Below are 15,664 nucleotides of genomic sequence, written 5' to 3' on the forward strand. Positions count from 1 at the left end.
ACAGCTTGCTAATTGTACAGACTGAGTAGCTACTGGGACGTGTCTCAGCACCATCGATACTACAACTTCCTTTTCAGGTCATTTGTATCTTGCAACTGCTGTCTGGTATCTATACAGGTTGTAGATAACTTTTCTCTCATTGCATTTTATCCCTGATATCACTCATAGCACCCCGTCTCAGGCCACGAGTGGCCTACCGGGACCATCCGACCGCCATGTCTTCCTCAGTGGAGGATGCGGATAGGAGGCCTGTGGGGTCAGCACACCACTCTCCCAGTCGTTATGATGGTATTCTTGACAGAAGCTGCTACTATTCGGTTGAGTAGCTCCTCAACTGGCATCACGAGGCTGAGTGCACCCCGAAAAATGGCAACAGCGCATTGCGGCCAGTGTGGTCACCCATCCAAGTGCCGACCACGGCCGACAGCGCTTAACTTCGGTGATCTCACGGGAACCGGTGTATCCACTGCGGCAAGGCCGTTGCCTATTTTATCCCCGATACACTCATAATTTAAAACATTGCATCCCAGCCAACTCTACAAAAACTATCTCTAAATCTGCAAATGGTATAAACATATGTGTACCTCTCTTGAACCTGCGAGAGTATTTGTTTATTAAGCCTGATCGGTCGCAAAATGGAAACCATTTTGAAAATTAAAAATGTTATGTTTGGAACAGTTAGCTACACGTTCCCGTTATGTACATACTCGCTGATCCAACTTAGACATTCGTCATAGCGTTGTACCAACTTTCCAATACCCTCGTCATAAAAGGCGTTCTGTAAAATCTCTGCACCGGTCTACAGGTGCTTGTCTGAGCCAAAATGTTGTCATCGTAGCGAGCCGTTCGTGTCATCAGTGATGAAACTCAAGGGGAGCCAATTACGAGCTGTGTTGTGGGTGATCAAACACTTTTCATCGAAAATGATGTAGCAGCAGCTTCCCTGCCCCTGCAATGTGCAGCCAAGAACTGTCATGAAGAAGCAAACGCAAGTCAGTTACATTATGGGGGCTGCATGAAATCTGGCTAAATGTCTTAGGCCCTTACACTTGGTGGGAGACTCTGTTTTCTTGACTTCTTCATGTGCTCACTGCACTCTCAGAACTGCCAGTACCACACACCTCGGGAAAAGTTTCCATCAACTAATGGCACCAAACTTGATCTGAGGGTACTGCTGAACTTATTTTACTACACATTATTTAAAAGCCATTTTGCAGTAATTGAAGTAAACGACTGTGTTCTAATTACTACAAATGTATTAAAACATCGACTCAAATGCGTCGATAACTTACGATACTCCTTACACACACACACACACACACACACACACACACACACACACACACACACACGCGCGCGCTTAGCGCCCACTGCTTCGCCGATGTGGGCTGTGTGGTCTGCACAGATTGTTTTTCTTTAATCAAATTTGTATGTTGTTCACAAATTGCAACTTCATGTACACTTTTCTCGCTAATTAAAGCAACACAGAGATGGTGATTTCCGAATGTATTTCTGACCAAAAAGAGACTTTGTTTGCTGGAGTCAGAGGTCTTTGTTAGTCCTGCCTTTTTAGTTCTTGTGGTGATATTTCAATACAAACATTCATTCTGTAACATACATATCTTTAGAAGAAAAATACCAGTTATCGTAGAGCTAGTTTTAAAAATGTTTCAAGACAATGAAACATTTTCATAAAAATTTTCATCCCATCTTTCATCCAGTTATTAGTTCAATTTCTAAAAAACACTGAAACACTTATACTTTTATTTCTAACTGAGAACTAATATACCCATTTTCACAGATGTACCTTGCAAAATGCCTTAGTACTAAGTAGTGTCCCTTTTGCGACGTTTAAGAATAATGCATGTAAAGTGTGTATAAAAATATTGAATAAGACCAAACAGACCAGACTGAAAGTCAATTGTAAAAAAAATATAAAATTATTTACAAATAATACTACGGAAGGGAAAGACAACAAATGATAAACAATATTGCAGTAAAGAATAGGGTGAAATAAAACATTTATATTTTTGTATAACTATAGAAGATGGAGAAGATAAATTATTACTCTCTTTTCTGGTGTTTCTGAGTCTCTTGTTAATATTGTTAGAAAGAGATTGTGTGTAGAGTTGAACGCTAGCAGATATTCCTTTTGTTCTTTCGACTAGACGATAAAAAAAGGTGTGTATCAGGATACTGATGGAAATACACTCCTGGAAATTGAAATAAGAACACCGTGAATTCATTGTCCCAGGAAGGGGAAACTTTATTGACACATTCCTGGGGTCAGATACATCACATGATCACACTGACAGAACCACAGGCACATAGACACAGGCAACAGAGCATGCACAATGTCGGCACTAGTACAGTGTATATCCACCTTTCGCAGCAATGCAGGTTGCTATTATCCCATGGAGACGATCATAGAGATGCTGGATGTAGTCCTGTGGAACGGCTTGCCATGCCATTTCAACCTGGAGCCTCAGTTGGACCAGCGTTCGTGCTGGACGTGCAGACCGCGTGAGACGACGCTTCATCCAGTCCCAAACATGCTCAAAGGGGGACAGATCCGGAGATCTTGCAGGCCAGGGTAGTTGACTTACACCTTCTAGAGCACGTTGGGTGGCACGGGATACATGCGGACGTGCATTGTCCTGTTGGAACAGCAAGTTCCCTTGCCGGTCTAGGAATGGTAGAACGATGGGTTCGATGACGGTTTGGATGTACCGTGCACTATTCAGTGTCCCCTCGACGATCGTCAGAGGTGTACGGCCAGTGTAGAGATCGCTCCCCACACCATGATGCCGGGTGTTGGCCCTGTGTGCCTCCTGATTGTGGCGCTCACCTGCACGGCTCCAAACACGCATACGACCATCATTGGCACCAAGGCAGAAGCGACTCTCATCGCTGAAGACGACACGTCTCCATTCGTCCCTCCATTCACGCCTGTCGCGACACCACTGGAGGCGGGCTGCGCGATGTTGGGGCGTGAGCGGAAGACGGCCTAACGGTGTGCGGGACCGTAGCCCAGCTTCATGGAGACGGTTGCGAATGGTGCTCGCCGATACCCCAGGAGCAACAGTGTCCTTAATTTGCTGGGAAGTGGCGGTGCGGTCCCCTACGGCACTGCGTAGGATCCTACGGTCTTGGCGTGCATCCGTGCATCGCTGCGGTCCGGTCACAGGTCGACGGGCACGTGCACCTTCCGCCGACCACTGGCGACAACATCGATGTACTGTGGAGACCTCACGCCCCACGTGTTGAGCAATTCGGCAGTACGTCCACCCGGCCTCCCGCATGCCCACTATACGCCCTCGCTCAAAGTCCGTCAACTGCACATACGGTTCACGTGCACGATGTCGCGGCATGCTACCAGTGTTACAGACTGCGATGGAGCTCCGTATGCCACGGCAAACTGGCTGACACTGACGGCGGCGGTGCACAAATGCTGCGCAGCTAGCGCCATTCGACGGCCAACACCGCGGTTCCTGGTGTGTCCGCTGTGCCGTGCGTGTGATCATTGCTTGTGCAGCCCTCTCGCAGTGTCCGGAGCAGATATGGTGGGTCTGACACACCAGTGTCAATGTGTTCTTTTTTCCATTTCCAGGAGTGTATATCCATAAAATTGGGTTCATTGTGTTATTTCAAGAACATGCCAGCCGCTAATCGTAATGTTTTAATAGAGAAGAGAGAATAATTAGTATTTTTCAGCTATCAAGCAGATGAAAGCAGTGATCGCTGACTGGAAACAATTGGCTGCCATTAGGCAGCGGACGTAATATTAACCGTTCTTACAGCTTTCCACGAGAGCAGACGTGATAAAATCATTTCCAAACATTATTTAATTTAAATCTGAATAGTTCCACGAGTTAATTTTGCGAGAGTTCAAATACTTTCAGAGATACCATTTGTCGTAGATCTGTAAACTTTGGCCTTCGACTGTGTTCAGATGAAAATCAGTTATGATAATCTTGTAGGGAGCCTGGCGCTCATTTAAATTGAAAACAAACATTTATTTCGGCCTCCTATAAGATATTATGCTTCTAATGGTCTCACCTACGTAAAGAAAATAATTAATGCTAACCTCTTATCGTACGTAGTATCAAAAAACGTAAAACCAATATAGATTATTAAAAGAGAACCGTTAGAACTACTGTAAGAATGACTTACTTTCAAAGAAAGACATTCACCCACTATTCCATCCTCACAGGGATTAAATTTCCAAATAATCTGATACACCTATTTCTTTATTTCCAACCGAGAAACCAAATACAAAGTTTCGTCGTTCCAGCTTAAAATTGCGTTAATAGCTATATATTTTGAAAAATCCTTTCATCCCCTATTTCACCCCCTAAGGGTGCAATTTCGAAAAATCCCTTCTTACTCGATTCCCGTTGGTATATGGTCAACACATTCGCCAAATTTCAAGGTTCTGGCCTTTGCGGTTTGGGCTGAACACTGATGAATCAGTGAGGACCTTTCCTTTCAGACAGGGAGATCATTAACAGTCTGAAAGGCTTCTAAAGGCATTGCAGCATAGGCAGCGTTGGGAAATTGTTGTTGAGCAAAAAATTCTACACGTCGCTCCCTTTCGTAACTTAAATGGTTCAAATGGCTCTGAGCACTATGTGACTTAAGTTCTGAGGTCATCAGTTCCCTAGAACTTAGAACTACTTAAACCTAACTAACCTAAGGACATCACAAGCATCCATGCCCGAGGCAGGATTCGAAGCTGCGACCGCAGCGGTCGCGCGCTTCCAGACTGAAGCGCCTAGAACCGCTCGGCCATTATCCGAGTTAATTAACATGGAAGTTAGCCAATCAGGCAGTTGCGCGCGCAAATTCAAACGGTGCGGCAGAGACGGTGTCGTCGAATGTATTTTTCGTTTAGCTTCCTAAAACCGAAAAGGAGTGTGATGCAAACATTGGAGATGAGACAATAGCAAGCATCGAACTGAGCCAAAGTCTGAGCAGTCTTGTACGCCATGATATACGCTATGAGAAAATCTGACACTAATTGTATCTGGTGGGCCGCTTGAATTTGCGCGCACAATGGCCTAATTGGCTAACTTAAATGCTAATTAAATCGGAAGGGGGTAACGTATCAAAGAATTATTTCTCTGCACAACCCACCCTGCAACATCCTTGTAGAATGTTTCTGACCACCCAGGCCACGGTGGCCGTGCGGTTCCAGATGCTTCAGTCTGGAACCGTGCGACCGCTACGGTCGCAGGTTCGAATCCTGCCTCGCGCGTGGATGTGTGTGAGGTCCTTAGGTTAGTTACGTTCAAGGAGTTCTAAGTTCTAGGGGACTGATGACCTCTGAAGTTAAGTCCCATAGTACTCAGAGCCATTTGAACCATTTTTGAACCATACTGTGTACAGAGGTACCGTATTATATTCAGTTTGGACATTTTTGGAGCGGTTTTTCGTTTTTGTTTATTTTTAGCCTTTCTATCCCATGCCCGCTGTGTCCAGTCAATGCAAACTCAATTTGCAAGCAAACCGGACCGGAAAACTATGAAGTCCCGGAATGCTACTTTGATCTACTGATTCATACTGAAAATAGGCCGTCACCATCATTGGAAATTATAGAAATATTGATTCGATTCCTACGAAATTGTATCATTTGATGTAGGGCTTGTTTGACGCCAAAGGAGTGACATCACATGCCACCATAATAAAATGAGCGCCGATACACGAACGTGTGGCAGTCGTGCCCCGTTCTGGGAAGTCTTTATTGGTTTAGGCCTGTGATTCCGATTTTTCGATTTTAATATACGCTAAAGCGCTCAAAGAAGCTGATATTGGCCTGCAGAGATATATAAGCAGGCAGATTAAGGCGCTGCGGTCGGCATTGCCGATATAAGACAAGTGTCTGGCGCAGTTGTTAGATCTGTTACTGCAGCTACAATGGCAGGTTATCAAGATTTAAGTGAGTGTTATAGTCTGCGCAAGAGCCATGGGACGCAGCATCTCCGAGATAGCGATGGAGTGGAGATTCCCCCTTAATACCATTTCACGATTGTACGGTAAATATCCGGAATCCGGTAAAACAGCAAATCTCTGCTGCTGGAAAAATATCCTCCAAGAATGCGACCAATGACGGCACAATGGAATCGTTCCACGCGGGGGAAGTGCAACGCTTCCGCAAACTGCTGCAGATTTCTGTGCTGGACCATCAACAAGTGTCAGCGTGCGAACCATTCAACGAAGCACCGTCGATACCGGCTTTCGGAGCCGAAGGCCCGCTCCTGTATCCTTGACAAATGCACAGCACAACGCTTTAGGCCTCGCCAGGGCCCGTCAACACCGACATTGGATTGTTGAGGACTGGAAACATGATGTCTGGGTCGGACGAGTCTCGTTTCAAATTGTATCGAGCAGATGGATGTACGGCTATGCAGTCAGCCTCATGAATCCATGGACACTGCATGTGAGCAGGGGACTGTACAAGCTGGTGGAGGCTCTGTAATGGTGTGAGACGTGTGCAGTTGGAGTGATTTGGGGCCCTTGACACGTCTAGATACGACTCTGACAGGTGGCACGTACGTAAGCACTCTGTCTGACCACCTGCATCCATTCATCTCCATAGTGTATTGCGACGGAAGGGGACTATTCCAGCATGACAATGCGACACACGTCCAGTATTGCTATAGAGTGGCTCCAGAAACGCTCTTCTGAGTTTAAAAATTTCAGATGGCCATCACACTCCCCAGACATGAACATTATTGAGCATATCTGGGATGCCTTACAACGTACTCTTGCTGATCTATGGACAGCCCTGCAGGATCCATGGTGTCAGTTTCCTCCAGCACTGCTTCAGACGTTAGTCGAGTCCATGCTACGTCGTGCTGCGGCACTTCTGCGTGCTCACGGGGGTCCTGCAAGATATTAGTCATGTGTAGCAGCTTCTTTGCCTATTCAGTGTATGCTGAACCAGGATTTTGTTCGATACTTTGCCAGAATACAGCAGATACGCCATTATTTTATCCTCCTTGTGGTGTTCAATTGCTGGGTCTCTACCTTCTACCGGAAAGCACGCACGATTTGTCGCCAGCCATATCCGATCTCCATGGGTGCGGCCTTAAGGTGGTCGATCTCCGTACCTACGCTTTTTGCATCTGGTATAGCACCGGCGCTGTATACTAGCGTACATCTACATCTACATTTATACTCCACAAGCCATCCAACGGTGTGTGGCGGAGGGCACTTTACGTGCCACTGTCATTACCTTCCTTTTCTGTTCCAGTCGCGTACGGTTCGCGGGAAGAACGACTGCCGGAAAGCCTCCGTGCGCGCTCGAATCTCTCTAATTTTACATTCGTGATCTCCTCGTGAGGTATAAGTAGGGGGAAGCAATATATTCGATACCTCATCCAGAAACGCACCCTCTCGAAACCTGGACAGCAAGCTACACCGAGATGCAGAGCTCCTCTCTTGCAGAGTCTGCCACTCAAGTTTGCTAAACATCTCCGTAACGCTATCACTCTTAGCAAATAACCCTGTGACGAAACGCGCCGCTCTTCTTTGGATCTTCTCTATCTCCTGTGTCAACCAGACCTGGTACGGATCCCACACTGACGAGCAATACTCAAGTATAGGTCGAACGAGTGTTTTGTAAGCCACCTCCTTTGTTGATGGACCACATTTTCTAAGAACTCTCCCAATGAATCTCAACCTGGTACCCGCCTTACCAATAATTAATTTTATATGATCATTCCATTTCAAATCGTTCCGCACGCATACTCCCAGATATTTTACAAAAGTAACTGCAACCAGTGTTTGTTCCGCTATCATATAATCATACAATAAAGGCTCCTTCTTTCTATGTATTCGCAATACATTACATTTGTCTGCGTTAAGGGTCAGTTGCCACTCTCTGCACCAAGTGCCTTCCTGCATTTCGCTACAATTTTCTAATGCTGCAACTTCTCTGTATACTACAGCATCATCCGCGAAAAGCCGCATGGAACTTCTGACACTATCTAATAGGTCATTTATATATATTGTGGAAAGCAATGGTCCCATAACACTCCCCTGTGGCATGCCAGAGGTTACTTTAACGTCTGTAGACGTCTCTGCATTGAGAACAACATGCTGTTTTCTGTTTGCTAAAAACTCTTCAATCCAGCCACACAGCTGGTCTGATATTCCGTAGGCTCTTACTTTGTTTATCAGGCGACAGTGCGGAACTGTACCGAACGCCTTCTCTCACATCCTTACGCTTTCAAGGATGATGGCAGCTGGTTGGACATACATATCAGTGTGGGTGGCTTTCGCGTACTCGCTGTGTCCCATAGCGTCGTCGGTTTTGCGCTTGACTAAGACGTCCAAACTGGGGAGTTAGCCATTATCTTCCACCTCCATGGTGCATTTGATATACGGTGCCGAGAGTTCGCATGCTCGTGGGACTCTTGAAGTATTTCAATATCATGTTGCCATATCACAAATGCATCATGATCCTATCTCAGAAAGCATGTAGGATTCATCTCAGCTGTTTCCAGAGCCTTCTCTTCGGACTTCTCCATGAATAAGTCAGTAGCCACTGAAAAGGAAGAACGTAGATGTGAGGAGAATTTAGAAGAGATTAGTCATTGTCGGGTCGACGTTTATTGCTGATAAACGTGAGCAGGCGGCACTCTGGCGAAAAGGAATACCACATCAAAGCCCGCATTAAACTCCTGGTCACGAAGACGTGGTCCATTCAAACGTTGAATGAAATGTACAGAGTTCCTTATATGATGCTGACATTTACCGACTTAGAAGTTTTATAGTGCCGACAGATAGTTGACCAGCTGCTATATAGGGTATTTCCATAAGAGAGTGCTACAATTTAACAGGAAATTCTAAATTTGTGGTAAGGTCTTATGGGACCAAGCTGCTGAGGTCATCGGCCTCTAATCTTAAGCACTTCTTAATCTAGCTTAAACTAACTGACGCTAAGGACAACACACACACACACACACACACACACACACACACACACACACACACACACACACACAAGCCAGAGGGAGGACTCGAACCTCCGAAGGGAGCAGCCGCGTGAACCGTGTAAGGCGCTGTAGACCACGCGGCTTGCCCGCGCGGCGATTTAACAGGACGTAGGGTATGCTCCACTGAACAATTTGGCGCAGGGAATCTGAGGTCGGAGAAGAAGGCTTAAGGAGATAATAAGAATGAAATCACATTACTATTTTGTTACAGTTAACTGCAGCATCACCATTGACACGACGAACATACCATTTGAACTGTATCTTGGCAAACGTGGTGAAACTGACGGCTATCAACCTCAGTGCAAGGATGACATCAGCGAACAAGATTCTGACGCACGCTGACAGCGCATGGATGTGTGTGCTGTCCTTAGATTAGTTAGGTTTAAGTAGTTCCAAGTCTACGGGAGTGACAGTCAGATGTACTGGTGTTTACTAGCAATTCTCTGTTATCGAAGAAAAACGACATTCTTCAGTAAATACCTGTACATTACGAGAGAATCCTGTAACGTACTGTTTCATACATCCCTGGGTCCTTAGGAAGCTAAATAATCGCAAATGTGGTGTCATTTTTTGTTGATTTTAGTGCCACTGAATACGTTGCATATTGCAGAAACTACGTTAAAATCTATACGACCGTTTGCATTCGCTCTCGTCTGATATCGTATTCAGAAATATCTCTTTCTGGCCGCTTGTGGCGCTCCTATGGCAGTGGGTAACAAAAGCAAGATGGAATGTCACGACTCTTACCATAAACTGTGATAATATTAATCGTGTTGTTAAATAATATCATTGGCCACTTTCTGCTTATCCTCTTCGTAGCGTGCGTTCTAACCAGCTGGGCTCTGAGCACTATGGAACTCAACATCTGTGGTCATCAGTCCCCTAGAACTTAGAACTACTTAAACCTAACTAACCTAAGGACAGCACACAACACCCAGCCATTACGAGGCAGGATTCGAACCTGCGACCGTAGCAGTCGTTCTAACTAGCTTGTCCATTTCTTTTGTTATAATCATGCGTCTTTATTAGCTTGGATTCTTCATTATCGTCCACTTTCTTGCTTGGAGGAGGAGATTGGTGATTAACGTCCCGTCGACAACGAGGTCACTAGAGACGGAGCGCAAGCTCGGGTGAGGGAAGGATGGGGAAGGAAATCGGCCATGCCCTTTCAAAGGAACCATCCCGGCATTTGGCTGAAGCGATTTAGCGAAATCACGGAAAACCTAAATCAGGATGGCCGGAGACGGGATTGAACCGTCGTCCTCCCGAATGCGAGTCCAGTGTTCTAACCACTGCGCCACCTCGCTCGGTTTTCTTGCTTGAATGCACTGTACTGAGCAAAATTATAACTTTGTCCCTTTCTTGGACAATACGTAACGACTCTTGTGGAAAAATTGTCAACTGATCCATAACCGAGTCTGTTTTCCAAATCTTGCACCATACCTAAAGCAACTCTCTTGCCTTGACCAACTTCCCGTGATTTGTTTCGTTATCGACAAGAGTAAATCTGCAGGTTGAGAATGTAAAAGTGGCATTGTCACATACAGAACACAACTTCAATCCACATTTTTTTTCTGTTTTTGAAGGAATATATTGCGGAAATGGACATTTACAACGAAATACTTCACAAGTTGTCCGCCAGGTGTTATGTTTCTGTGTGGAACGGAAGCGTCTTGAAATGTCTTCAGCTAAGTTTCATTTCCGTGATGTCAGAAACACGTCTCGCACTCTCATCTTTAAATCGGATGCATCTTGAAATTCACGTTAAAACCATCCCTAGGCTGATCCGCTCTCTAGTTCGAGCACGTCCATAATTTCCATAATGTCCGTTATATCGTCGTTGAAAAGACAGAGACCATTTCTTTTCACGCTGTGAATGATTTTCGGAGTCACCTTTTTACAAATTGCCTTGTAATTCGTTAATGGAGTTTCTGGCAAACTTGTGACGGACATTGAAGCAAAAAAATCTAATACTTTGAAATTTTCGAAGACGACTAGCATGTTAAGACGAATCAATGGTGTAGAGAGGTTCAAAAATGGTTCAAATGGCTCTGAGCACTATGGGACTTAACATCTGTGGTCATCAGTCCCCTAGAACATAGAATTACTTAAACCTAACTAACCTAAGGACATCACACAACACCCAGCCATCACGAGGCAGAGAAAATCCCTGACCCCGCCGGGAATCGAACCCGGGAACCCGGGCGTGGTAAGCGAGAACGCTACCGCACGACCACGAGATGCGGGCGTGTAGAGAGGTTTGGCCAACAAACAACCGATGATAACAGAACACAGCTCCATACAACATGAGACGATGATAGATTACAGAGAAAAATACACTGAAGCGCCAAAGAAAGTGGCATAGGCATGCGTATTCAAATACAGAGGTATGATGACGGACAGAATACGGCGCTGCGGTCGGCAGTGCCTGTATAAGACAAGTGTCTGGCGCAGTTGTTAGATCGATTACTGCAGCTGTAGTGGCAGGTTATCAAGATTTAAGTGGTGTTGTAGTCGGCGCACGAGCGATGTGGCACTGAATTTCCGAGGTAACGATGAAGCGAGGACTTTCCTGCACGACGGTCGCCCGAGTGTTCTGTGAATATCAGGAATCCGGTAAAACATCAGATCTCAGACATCTCTGTGGGTCCGCAGCTTGTGGTCGTGCGGTAGCGTATTCGCTTCCCGCGCCCGGGTTCGCGGGTTCGATTCCCGGCGGGGTCAGGGATTTTCTCTGCTGGGTGTTGTGTGATGTCCTTAGGTTAGTTAGGTTTAAGTAGTTCTAGGTTCTACGGGGCTAATGACCATAGATGTTAAGTCCCAAAGTGCTCAGAGCCATTTTTCCATCTCTGTGGTCGGAAAAAGATCCTGCAAGAACGGGACCAACGACGACTGAAGAGAATCGTTCAGCGTGACAGAAGCGCAACCCTCCCGCAAATTGACGCGTATTTTAATACTCGGTCATCAAAAAGTGTCAGCGTGCGAACCATTCAACGAAATATTATCCATGGCTTTCCGAGTCGAAGGTCTACTCGTGTAACCTTGATGACTGCATGACACAAAACTTAACGCCTCGCCTGGGCCCGTCAACAACGACATTGGACTGTTGATGATTGGAATCATGTTGCCTATCGGGCGAGTCTCGTTTTAAATTGTATCGAGCCGATGGAGGAGTACGGGTATAGAGATAACGTGAATCCATGGACCGTGCATGTCAGCAGGGGACTGTTCAAGCTGGTGGAGGCTCTGTAATGGTGTGGGGCGCGTGCAACTGGAGTGATATGGGAGTCCTGACACGTCTAGATACGACTCTGACAGGTGATGCGTAATCTCACATCCTGTTTGATCACCTGCACCCATTCATGTCCAATGTGCGTTCCGACCGAATTTGACAATTCTAGCAGGATAATGCGACTCTCCACACGTCCATAATTCCTACAGAGTGTCTCCAGGAACACTCTTTTGAGTTTAACCACTTCCGATAGACACCAAACTCACCAGACAAGATCATTATCGATGCCTCCAATCGTGCTGTTCAGAAGAGATCTGCACCCCATCGTACTCTTGCGGATTTATGGACAGTCCTGCGGGATTCATGGTGTCAGTTCCTTCCAGCACTACTTCAGATCCCGGTGGAGGTTCGAGTCCTCACTCGGGCATGGGTATGTGTGTTTGTCCTTAGGATAATTTAGGTTAAATAGTGTGTAAGCTTAGGGACTGATGACCTTAGCAGTTGAGTCCCATAAGAGTTCACACACATTTGAACATTTTTGAACTACTTCAGACATTAATTGAGACCAGACCACGTAGTGTTTCTGTACTTCTGCGTGCTCCAAGGGACTCTACAGGATATTAGTCAGGTGTGCCAGTTTCTTGGGCTCTTCCGTGTAGTTGACCAATCCGAGCCGAATGCAAGATGACAGACAGCCATTGTAAGTATGGAGACGCAAGTCTCAGCGAAAAGGGAAAAGTCTGACGCCACCTTTGAGGGAACAGGTCTAAAATCTAATCTGTAATTTACAAAGATGATGATTATTACCAGTAAGTAAATATCCACGAGATGGAACAAAAATTGCTAGCAATACAGTAATGGACGTTACTCGAACATACGCTGGGATAAACAGTCCGGCCCATTAAACTTCGTAATCAGACGAGGTGATTACGTAATTTGCTGTAAATGGAACACAATTATTATTTCACGTTAATCTGCTCCGCATCGCTCGTGCCATTAATTAAACCCAGCTTACAGAATACATTTAATTTGCATGTTTGCTCTGAAACGGCCAGGGGATATGCAATAGCTCTCCGTTATCTTCGTCTCGTTACGAAATCGCTACTTTTAGTGTTCGCAGCCGTTTCGTGTACCATTTTCTGCTTCGTAGATTCGCAAAACGCAATAGCTCTCTTTTATCTTCATCAACAGGAGATGGCCAAATCTTCTCGTTACGAAATCGCTACTTTTAGTGTTCACAGCCGTTTCGTGTACCAATTTCTGCTTCGTGGATATGCAAAATAATTTAGAACAGAGTTTAAGGCTCCGTGTTTAAGTAAAGTCTGGCCGTTAGAAAAACCGATTTTGGGTATTACGCAGCGTGATTTTATAGTGCTGGAACCAATTGCCGTAATCTGCAGATGAAGGGAGCGACTGATAAAACAGGCGAGGGGTGTAGAGGGGTTGGGTGAGTCGGTAGTGGAGGTAGCAGGGGTGGCGGAGGGGGGGGGGGGGAGGAGGAGAGTAAAGAAGAGTGGCGGAAGATCAAATTGATTTGCGGAGAGGTGTAGAAACACACAAAGCAACACTGACCGTACGAGTTATCTTAGAGCAAAGGTTGAAGAAAGACAACCCAAATTAAAAGCTTTTTAGCGTTATGTACCCCATTCAGCGTAAGCGGAACCCTACAGGATCACTTTGTAGTCGTAAGTTCCTATGCGACCAAACTGTTGAGGTCAATGGTCCCCAGGCTTACACGCTACATAATCTAACTTGAACTAACTTACGCAGAGGACAACACACACACACACACACACACACACACACACACACACACACACACACACACACACACATGCCCGAGGGAGGACTCGAACTACCGACGGGTGAGGTAGCCGTGCGAACCGTGACAAGGCGCCTTGGACCGCGCGGCTGAACGGGTGATCACTTGGTTCCACGTCTGTTTATCTGCCTGTCTGTTGTCGATCTGTTCTCAGGAACTGGTAGGCTTACCAAGTTGTAATATATGTTACATTCTGAGGTATTGGTTCCTTGGCGGTGTAAAAAAAAGAAATCAAATCTTGTAAGTCAATGCAAGGAAAAACGAGGCCATTTATTGTTGCCTGACAACCTATACGGTACTTCCCGATGGCGTAGAATCATGAAATTTCGCAAGCACTAAGTTTTCACAGGAATGCGATTAGAGGTATCAACCGATGTTCATGTCAAATACTAGACAGGATACAAAATTTAGACTGGCGATAGCAAGGAAAGCGTTTCTGAAGACGAGAAATCTGTAGATATCGAGTATAGATCTAAGTGTCAACAATACTGAAAGTATGTGTATAGAGTCTAGCCATTTACGGAAGTGAAATATGGACTATACACAGTTTATACGAGAAGAGAACAGAAGCTTTTGAAACGTGGTGCTACAGAAGAGCGCTGAAGATATGACGGGTGCGTCACGTAACTAAGGAAGAGGTACTGAACAGAACTGGGGAGAAGAGGAATTTGTGGCATAACTTGATTAGGAGAAGGGATCAGCTGGTACCATACGTTCTGAGGCGTCAAAGGATCACCAATTGCGGACTGATGACCTCAGATGTTAAGTCCCTTAGCGCTGAGAACAATTTAAGCCATTTGATCACAAATTTAGTATTGGAGGGAAGCGTCGGGGGTAAAAATCGTAGAGGAAGACCAAGAGATGAGGACACTAAACGGATTCAGAAGTTTGCACATTGTAGTAGTTACTTCCAGATGAAGAGGCTTGCACGGGATAGAGAAGCATGGAGTGCTGCAACAGATCAGTCTTTGGTCTCTGAAGAACACACGAACAACAACACGCTGCATCACAGACAAGAGCGCCTGTGATGGTTTACTCCACGACGAATGGCAAAACCTCATTTTTTCTGACGAATCCAGGTTCTGTTTACAGCACCACGACGGTCGCATCCGTGTTTGACGACATCGCGGTGGACGGACATTGGAAGCGTGTATTGGTCATCGCCATACTGGCGTATCACCCGGCATGATGGTATGGGGCGCCATTGGTTACACGTCTCGGTCACGTCTTTTTCGCATTGACGGCCATGTGAACAGTGGACGGTACATTTCAGATGTGTTACGACCTGTGGCTTTATCCTTCATTCGACCCCTACGAAACCCTACATTTCAGCAGGATAATGCACGACCGTATGTTGCAGGTCCTGTAAGGGCCTTTCTGGATGCAGAAAATGTTTGACTGTTGCCCTGGCCAGCACATTGTCCAGATCTCTCATCAAAACGTCTGGTCAATGGTGGCCGAGCAACTGGCTCGTTACAATACGCCAGTCACTACTCTCGATGAACTGTGGTATCGTGTTGAAGCTGCATGGGCAGGTGTACCTGTACACGCCATCCAAGCTCTGTTTGACTCAATTCCGTGGCCGTTATTAGGGCCAGAGGTGGTTGT

General features: G+C 45.8%; 1 protein-coding gene and 1 pseudogene across 1 annotated transcript in view; one reads left to right on the top strand and one right to left on the bottom strand.

Moving 5' to 3' along the window:
* LOC126295328 (adenylate cyclase type 6) overlaps positions 1-15,664 on the top strand; it is a 2,630,635-nt gene that overhangs the window by 2,016,477 nt on the left and 598,494 nt on the right. The window lies entirely within an intron of this gene.
* LOC126295515 (5S ribosomal RNA) lies at positions 368-485 on the bottom strand (annotated as a pseudogene).

Source organism: Schistocerca gregaria, chromosome 11 (genome assembly GCF_023897955.1).
Source record: "Schistocerca gregaria isolate iqSchGreg1 chromosome 11, iqSchGreg1.2, whole genome shotgun sequence".
Classification (NCBI taxonomy): domain Eukaryota; kingdom Metazoa; phylum Arthropoda; class Insecta; order Orthoptera; family Acrididae; genus Schistocerca; species Schistocerca gregaria.